Source organism: Triticum urartu, chromosome 7, assembly GCF_003073215.2.
Source record: "Triticum urartu cultivar G1812 chromosome 7, Tu2.1, whole genome shotgun sequence".
Taxonomy (NCBI): domain Eukaryota; kingdom Viridiplantae; phylum Streptophyta; class Magnoliopsida; order Poales; family Poaceae; genus Triticum; species Triticum urartu.
Genome location: NC_053028.1, coordinates 139,877,137 through 139,885,706, shown reverse-complemented (window position 1 = coordinate 139,885,706; position 8,570 = coordinate 139,877,137). Strand labels below are relative to the sequence as shown.

Below are 8,570 nucleotides of genomic sequence, written 5' to 3'. Positions count from 1 at the left end.
CTCTCGATAAAACAAGTCAGAATCAATTGGCAAGGGGTCGACGATTAAGGGAATTGCTTAAACAATCCCAGGCAAATCCTCTCCCAATGGAAGAGCAGATAGCTACTATTTATACCAGAACAAGAGGATATCTTGATTCGTTAGAAATTGAACAGGTAAAGAAATAGTTCAATCACCCCAGAATCGTCGAAATCCCCTCGAAATGGAGAGTGGCGCAAGTCTCACACTCTTTCTCTCACTCTCTATCCTCTGTCTTTCAGATTTTCCCCTCGTAGCTGATACAGTGAAATATTATTATGTAAGGGAGCTGATCCACAGGATTCAATGGTGAATTCTGATTTCCCCACAGACTGAACCAAAGGAGAAGAATAGAATAATTCACTGGTGCAGGCGGAGCAGAAAACCTTCGTAGAAAAGGGAGAAAACCTGAAAAAAACCCGGAAGTCTTGGCTGTATGACAAATGCTCAAATAATTGAGTTGCGTATTCAGATCCAAACGATCAAGAAAGGATCCCAGACTGCTCAAGATTATCTGCGCAGGATCAAATTCCAGTCTGATCAACTTGCAGCAGCAGGAGAACCTGTGACAGACAAAGATCTTGTCTTGTACACACTTGGTGGATTAGGCAGAGACAACCACTGATCAGATTCAGCTGACCTCAGAGGGGACTGAGATGGTGGAGAATAGCCACCAAGGAGAGTGGCAGAAGACATCATATCTAAGGACTAAGAGAGCAGCAAATAAGATGAAATGTAAGTCACCAGTCAAAGCCATGAGGAAGAGCTCAAGGATTCAGGACACTGGGCTGGCCATCCAGGAGAAGGCGACACAGAGGGTATCACAAAAGAATCTAGAAGGTAATCCCTCTTGCTCCAAAAATGCTTTTGCTATCCTAAATGCTGTCCCTAATACATATTATTATGAGATTGCTTCCAAAAAGTAATATTAAACTAAAAGGATCCAATGAAGAACCGGGGAATAGCTTATATCCAGTCCTTCTCTATGACTTGCCGAATAGACTTATTCGCAGCCATACACTGCCTTATTTAAAAGAGTCCCCTGTCTCGTGAACGATCGAACTTGGTAAACTTTGAAATAATCGTTTAGATAGCATTAGCCGCTTTTCTTCCTTTTCTCTGCCAGTATTTCAAGTTCTCACCCTCCCAGAAAAGAAGGGAAAGTCTTCTTACTAGCTAGCTTTTATATCTCGCGAATAGGGAGTTAAGGAGTGTAACTATAACCTATTTGTCACAAAGTTCAATACTCTCTAGAGGAGGTAAATCAATGGATACGGGTACGCCTGGTTGAAGCAGCCCCTACACTTCTATGGGTTGTTCCAGCCTCTGCTAGTGGGTGGTTTTTCATTTCTACAACAAGTGCTTGGTTCAAAAAAAGCTTATGAGTTGAGTTCGTCCTCAGCTACGGATTGGGGGCAGCATTCTCAGATTACTTGACTTGCTGCTAGCTTAGAGGAGAGAAAAAATATCCCGCTTTCATTTACCTTTAAGTCTGAGAGAAGGCTTTTTCTTTCTTTTAAAAGATCACAAATCAGAGGGGTGATCAGTCCTCTTTCAATCCTTCATCTTCTTATGAGTAGCCGCCACAGGGGGTCCTCAGTCTGAATCCTCCACTAGCATTAGACCAATAGTCAGTCTAGCTCTCGCTCTTATCCAATTTCCTTATCCTTTCAGGGCAAGGTCGGAGTAGTAGGAAAATACAATTTCTTTTGTTGCATGCAGACCCGCTTGTGAGACTGAAGAAATTGAAGCTAAATGACAATCTTAACCTACTTGCTTATAGGATCCTTAAGAAACTGTGGACTTTTGCACCTTTCTGTCTAGCTTGAGTTATCTTTTAGTTCTCTCCCCTCGGCAAAGTGGATAGGAAAGAGTCTTGCTTCCATTCCACTAGCCAAGAATAAGGAGAGTGACTTTCTCTTTTGAACCTCTTAAGCTGACTTGAAAAAAAAGTGGTACACCCCTCAGAGATATAGGGACCGCCATGCTCGTCCACTTTCTTGATAAACGACTCGATGCATTTTCTCTTCCTTGCCGCTGAGACTGAGACATATCAAAAAGATCTATTACTAAAAGGAGATTGGGATCATCCTGTGGTTACTGGATGATGGGAATAACTAAGCATAAATTTGGAAATGAGCACGAAATGTCTATAAATGAATTTTCTCATTATTCGTTATTTCCGGGTCTTTTCATTGCATTCACTTACAACAAGAAACACCCACCAGCGTTTGGTCCAACACTTGCATTTTGGTGCATTCTTCTTCCTTTCATTGGTCTTTTGTTCCGTCATATTCCAAATAACTTATCTAATTACAACGTATTAACCGCTAATGCACCTTTTTTTTATCAAATCTCAGGGACATGGTCTAATCACGAGGGTAGTATTTTATCATGGTGTTGGATCCCAAGTTTTTATGGATTCCTTTTTTGTTACCGGGGTCGACCCCAAAGCCATAGTGTCTCAAAATGAAGAGGCTATAGAGAAACTTTGATTTTTTCCTTTGTCTCGAACTTCGTGAAGAACTCCATTCTATCTCTCCCAACAAAAAAGTCGGGCTGCGCCCAGTTGTACACTCCCTTCGTTCGGAGAACCCTTGTTGATTCTGAACTTCGTTCGCAAAGTAAGCGTCCTTTTAACGGGCCAGCCCTTTTTAATGCGCCGCTTGACCCTGTTTTGAAAATGAGCTTTGCTCTTCTGGGCGCTGGGCGCTCCCGTGGTTTCGCGAGAAGGAAAAAGGACTAATCTTTTGTTACATCTGGCACGAGATGAAAAAGAGAGAGCTTCGTCTATCGATGAACAGCAAGATTGACGGAGCTCTTGGCATTGCTTTGTTTTTCTCTCCTTTCCTATCAGCGAGTTCCGATCCTTTTGTTCGAAATTTCTTCGTTCGTACCGAACCGCTTGCAGAATCAAATCCAGTTCCACAAGATCCTATATCAGCTATACATCCTCCTTGCATTTATGCCGGAGATGTCGCCAGTGCTATGGGCTTTGGGTTATGTAGATCAAAAATGATGAATGGGATTGTGGCACTCCACTCGCCGCCAATGCGGAAGGATGCCGCCGAAAAGAATGGAACGCTGCTTCGCTCTGCTGGATGCGTCGGATCCCATATAAGAAGCTCGCTCTTTACCCGATCATTCAAACATTTTGTGGGCGGCGCGCCTGCTCTATTGTTGCGTAGCAATAGAAGCCTGCTCATGCTGCTTCGGCGGCGCTTTTTCGCCTTCTCTTCGCTCTGGACAGGAGCGCTAATGGACACGGGGAGGGAGCAGGCGAAGCGTGTCGTTCGTAATGGAAAGAAACACCACTACTTCGCCTCTTTGTTGGACCGCCGGCGCGAACACGGTGGTCTCTGACCAGACCAGGAACCAATTCGAATTTGGATCTTGACATGTCGGTTGTTTTTAACCGTAGGCATCTCGCCAGGAAGTTGGTGGGCTCATCATGAATTAGGTCGGGGGCTGGTGGTCGGATCCCGTAGAAAATGCGTCTTTGCCTCGGGTATTAGCCACAGCTCGTATTCATCAGTAATTCTACCCCTTCTTCATTCTTGGACCTCGCTTCTGAATATTTTGACTCTTCCATGCTGTGTCTTAGGAACCTTTTCAATACGTCCGGATTGCTAGCTCCCCGTTCATAGTTCCGCTACACGATACACGAGGAAGATTTTTATGGCGGTCTTCCTTCTAATTACAGGCATATCTATGACTCTTTTTTACCAGATGAAGCAGAGGCATCGGTCCGTAGAACCTATAAAAAAGAGATGGTTGTGGCGCGAAGTACTCTTGCACCTACGTCACTCGGCTCGCGCGCAACCCCGCCCCGTTATGTTATGTTATGGAAGAATTTTAGCTTCTTGCTGGGCTGGTTATCAGAGCCAGCAACTGGCTGCCGGATTTCGTCCCGTCCGTAGCGCTTCGGAAGTCACTCTGGCGTGGCGCTGCTGATACTTCTGATCAATAGGAATAGGAGGAAAAAAAAAGCTTATGATGAGCATCTATTGGAGTCGATCATTTCCAAGATCTAATTCTAAGTTTCTTATTATGTAGTGAAACGCCTCACAATCTTCAGTTTTACGCTTACGCTTAAGGAAGAAATGTTCTGGTGATGCAGGCCCTGGTACCCCAAAAATTTGTATGCAAGATGAGCTTACAGGACTGCCAATCAAGCGAGCCACCAGGGTTGAGAATAAGGTGGGATCCAAGAATGTAGTGGCTGGTGAATCACTGATCAAAAAGCGCGGATTTTTGAGAGATTCTATTCATCGATCTAGTGCGCCGTGAATCACTGATCAAAGAGCGAGCAGCCGCCAGGTTAATGATTTTGTGGTACCCCTGATGTAGCGGCTGGCGAACCGCTTCTTCTTTCCACAAAGATTCAGACAAAACGAGCTGGATAGAACTGAAGAAGGGCGAACGAAGAAAAGTTAAAAGGGTTATTATAAAAAAAATCAAAGAGGTTATTCAGTAGCCATCGCGGGTTTCATACTTTCTTCCATTCAAAAAAAACTCTTCTAAAAAAAAAGATAGTGAATGATCGATTCACCATTGATAGCATTAACCCTAAAAGAGGGATATGTGATAATACGCAGATCAAACAAGAACTTGATGAAAAAGATAGAAAAAAATTATGAAAAATCCGAAGCCCCCTTAATCCATTTTTGTGAGATCTTGCACTTATTCTGGCCCTATATTACATAGCCAAGAAAGCTCTGGCGATCATGCGTGACCTGGCGAGCGCCTATCGCCCTGGCACGGCACTCTAAATGCAATGTTGGGTTGGCAGCAAGAAGGACTTCGACTAGAGACGAAGAATGAATTGAAGAAGGCAGCATAGTCTAAGATAACAGAATGGAACACCAACCAACAAGTAAGTGGTGGATTTGGATGGAGTCTCGCAGAAGAAGAGTACGCGCGCTAGCGCGCCCCAAGACGTCAGTCCTTTTTCTGCTTGCTGGCCAAGGTCAGTTTACTGAATCCCCCTTCCAAACACCAACCCAATCTCCATTCCTTGATGAGAAATGAGCAAGACCATATGTTTCTCAAAAATATAGCCCCTATATAAACCTAGCCCTTACTACCCGAACTTCTTACCTTCAAATAGGACTAACTGCCCGAACCCGCTTGCTTATCTTCTACGATCTAATTAAGTTAAGCAGTGGTTATTTTTTTTTTAAGTGACTAGAACTTCTATCAACTACTATTCTAGCACCCAGCTGTGCCATGTGTTTATTCTATTCTATTCTATTCTTCAGGTATTCCTTTGAATAACTCATCTTTTCAGGTAAGACAATTTGAAGATCTTCTTAGTCAGCCTATCTGTATTCTTATCCTCTAGTGCGGATCCAATCAGATTTTATAAAGCCAAGGCCTGACATCCATTGTGGGGATCATCTTTTATCGGGAGACATGGCCTGGTGGTTTCTGATCGAGATTCCTAATCAATAGGGCGAAGAGCTCTTCGCATGATCTGGTCCTACCTTTTGTCTACGCTATTTTTTTGTCCCTTCTCAGCTGCTGTCCTTACTCCGGATAAATTGGAACACATTGATTCCGTTCGTTCCTGCCCTTCGCTTCAGGCCATAGTGCTTCTGAATTATTTCTATACCCCTTTGATGATGCAGCCTCTGACTCTCGTGGGTAAACTCCTACTTGATTAGTTAGAACTTCTCTGTCTCAACTCGTGGACCTATCTATCTTCTTCTTTTTAAGAGATAGGGGTTTGCTATTCTCACGGATTGCTCATATTTATTTACCCCATTGAATAGTTTTTGCCTTGTTTCAGCCCTTCCTTCATCTGAACCTTCCAAGTACTAATCTATCTTTATGGGGAAGACCCTTCATCTGACCTCCGGGCTACCCTGTCAATTGTAAAAAGTAGTTGAGTCGTGTCTCGCAGGAGCAAAAAGAGTGAAATGAGGACGTAAGCCCCCTAGGTCTTCCTCTTCCTTCTAAACTAATTGCTTTCGCTTGACTCTTCCAGTAAAAAAGTATACTGAGTGGTTGAAGGAAAGCGAAAAGGAATGGCTTTTTCATGTACCAGATCCGGTGAGCCAGACATCAAGCAAAAATGGACATACAATCAAAGAGTAAGGAGCAGTTATTTGCAATGACGGGTGGATTGGTCAGAGCTGCAAGGAGAGACTCGGTTATGGCGCGATAAAGAGCTTGCTTCAATGCTCGGATTCAGGTAGAAAGTAAGAGCAGTAGCATATTCATAGGAGAGCTTTGTACTTGAAATTAGTAGTCCCGGTAGTTGGAAAAAAGCTCTGAATACAGATTCAAAGCATCAAGATAGGTAGTCCTATCATTAGTTGGCCAGTCATACAATTTAAGTAGAAAGCTTGCTTCGGGATAGATCATTCAACTAAAGCTGTCAGGCCGGGTAGGCTTTGAGGAACATTGGGGGTTCCTTATGTTGTGACTGAGCAGATATGTCTATTGTGCCCGGCAAAAACAGATTTGCAAGGAGTTTGCCAAAGGCTTTCTCATTCGGAAAAAAACAATTTCAAGTATATTTCCCTTCTCCATTCTCTGCTCGGATGATTGCCGCTTGTGTGAATTTCATTGCTGTGGGTCCCGTGTGTGCCTCGAATAAGATTGTTTTAGGATCTATTTAGTTGAATTTCTTGACTCCGCGGTGCTGGTTATCGAGTTTATGGCGCCGCGACCATCCAAAAAGTCAAAGATGGCGTCGCATTTACTTATTATGCTCTCTTCTAATAGTGGTCCCTTGTATTCAGGTTGTAAAATCCTGATAGGAAGTCGACTGTTATACCTTGTTTTTGTAATGGCCTATCTTCTTTAAAAAGCCGAAAGATAAGGATTTCGCAAAACTTTTGCGTTCCTTTTTCTTTGAAAAGAAAACCTTACCATTTTTGGGCCGCTGTTACCATTTCCATTTCCTGAACCTAAACCTAACTAATACTTAGTTGTTTCCATTTCCTCATCTGGTGATAGATCCTCATCTTCTTCTGGCTCAAATCCCTTTTTCATATCCAGGGCAGGCTTTAGGTACGCTTTAGTTTGAAATCATTAAAGATATGCTCGACCTCGTTTATGTCCATGGTATCATCGTACGTACCTTCTACTATCAACCAGATGAGATAGGGCTTTGAAAGGTCAGAGTCAGTCTCCTCTTTTTCTTTTAGGTCGTTTAGCAGTTCCCCAACCAGCTTTCTCCCCGAGAAAGCCTTCCTGAGATTCAAAGAAAAAGGTTTGAAGGTTGATCTCTGGGATCAGTGATAGTTCGGAACCAGCAAAGGGAGGCTGAAAAGCCGTAGTGCTAACGCACGCCCTGTAGTTTTGAAGCTAAAAAGACAGCAGCGAGCTCCGCGTCGAAAAGCGAAGCGAGCCGCGCTAGCGCGCTACTCTTCCTTTATGAGCGAGACTCTATCCAGATCTACTGATCTAAGAACTCCGCGAGCGAACTGAGCGAGCCATGAGGCGCCTATCGGCAAGGCTTGGAAAAGCCTTAAGTTTAGGCTCCCTTCCTTCACTGAACTGATTCACCCGGGTCCAAACCTGCTGAGCTAGCTAATTTTTCCTTTACGAGATCTCGGCTCTTCGGAATGATTGGAGAGAGCCCCGCCTCCTCTTGGTTGGTGCCGGGCCCGAGAGTGATGGGACTACTTCCTTAAAGAGCCTTTCGTTCGGGCCGGCAGGAGGGGCCCTGATCTATCAATTGAGGGAGCAAAAAACAGGCTTTGCTCCCCCTTTTTTAAATGAAGAAAGAAAGAAGGGTCGAAGTTTAGACCGCTCACAGTAGTTCTACCCATAGAAAAGATCATGAAAGAGGCGATCAGAATGGTACCCGAATCCATTTACGATCCCGAGTTTCCAGACACATCGCACTTCCGCTCGGGTCGAGGCTGCCACTCGGCCCTCAGACGGATCAAAGAAGAGTGGGGAACCTCTCGCTGGTTTTTGGAATTCGACATCAGGAAGTGTTTTCACACCATCGACCGACATCGATTCATCTCAATCTTGAAGGAAGAGATCGACGATTCCAAGTTCTTTTACCCCACTCAGAAAAAGTTTTCCGCCGGACGACTCGTAGGGGGTGAGAAGGGCCCTGACTCCATCCCAAACAGTGTACTACTATCGGCCCTACCAGGCAATATCTACCTACACAAGCTCGATCAGGAGATAGGGAGGATCCGGCAGAAGCACGAAATTCCTCTTGTAGTGAAAATAAGATCGGTTCTATTAAGAATAGGTCGTCGTATTGATGACCAAGAAAAGTATGGAAAAGAAGCAAGCTTCAACGCTCCCCAAGACAACAGAGCCCTCATAGTGGGGAGGGTAAAGAGCATCCAACGCAAAGCGACCTTTCATTCCCTTGTTTCGTCGTGGCACACCCCCCCCACAAGCACCCCCAGGCGAAGGGGAGACCAGAAAACGCCTTTCGTTTTCCCCCCTTCAGCGGCCCTAGCCGCCTTCCTTAACAAGCCCTCGAGCCTCCTTTGCGCCGCCTTCCTCATAGAAGCCGCTGGGTTGACCCCGAAGGCCGAATTCAATGGTAGAGAAGGCTTTAATAAGAATTT

At 44.5% G+C, this 8,570-nt stretch overlaps 2 pseudogenes; one reads left to right on the top strand and one right to left on the bottom strand.

The window, feature by feature from the left end:
- LOC125518568 overlaps positions 1-3,322 on the bottom strand; it is a 16,325-nt pseudogene extending 13,003 nt beyond the window's left edge.
- Positions 2,993-3,972, top strand: LOC125518567 (annotated as a pseudogene).
- Positions 3,973-8,570: the final 4,598 nt, after the last annotated feature.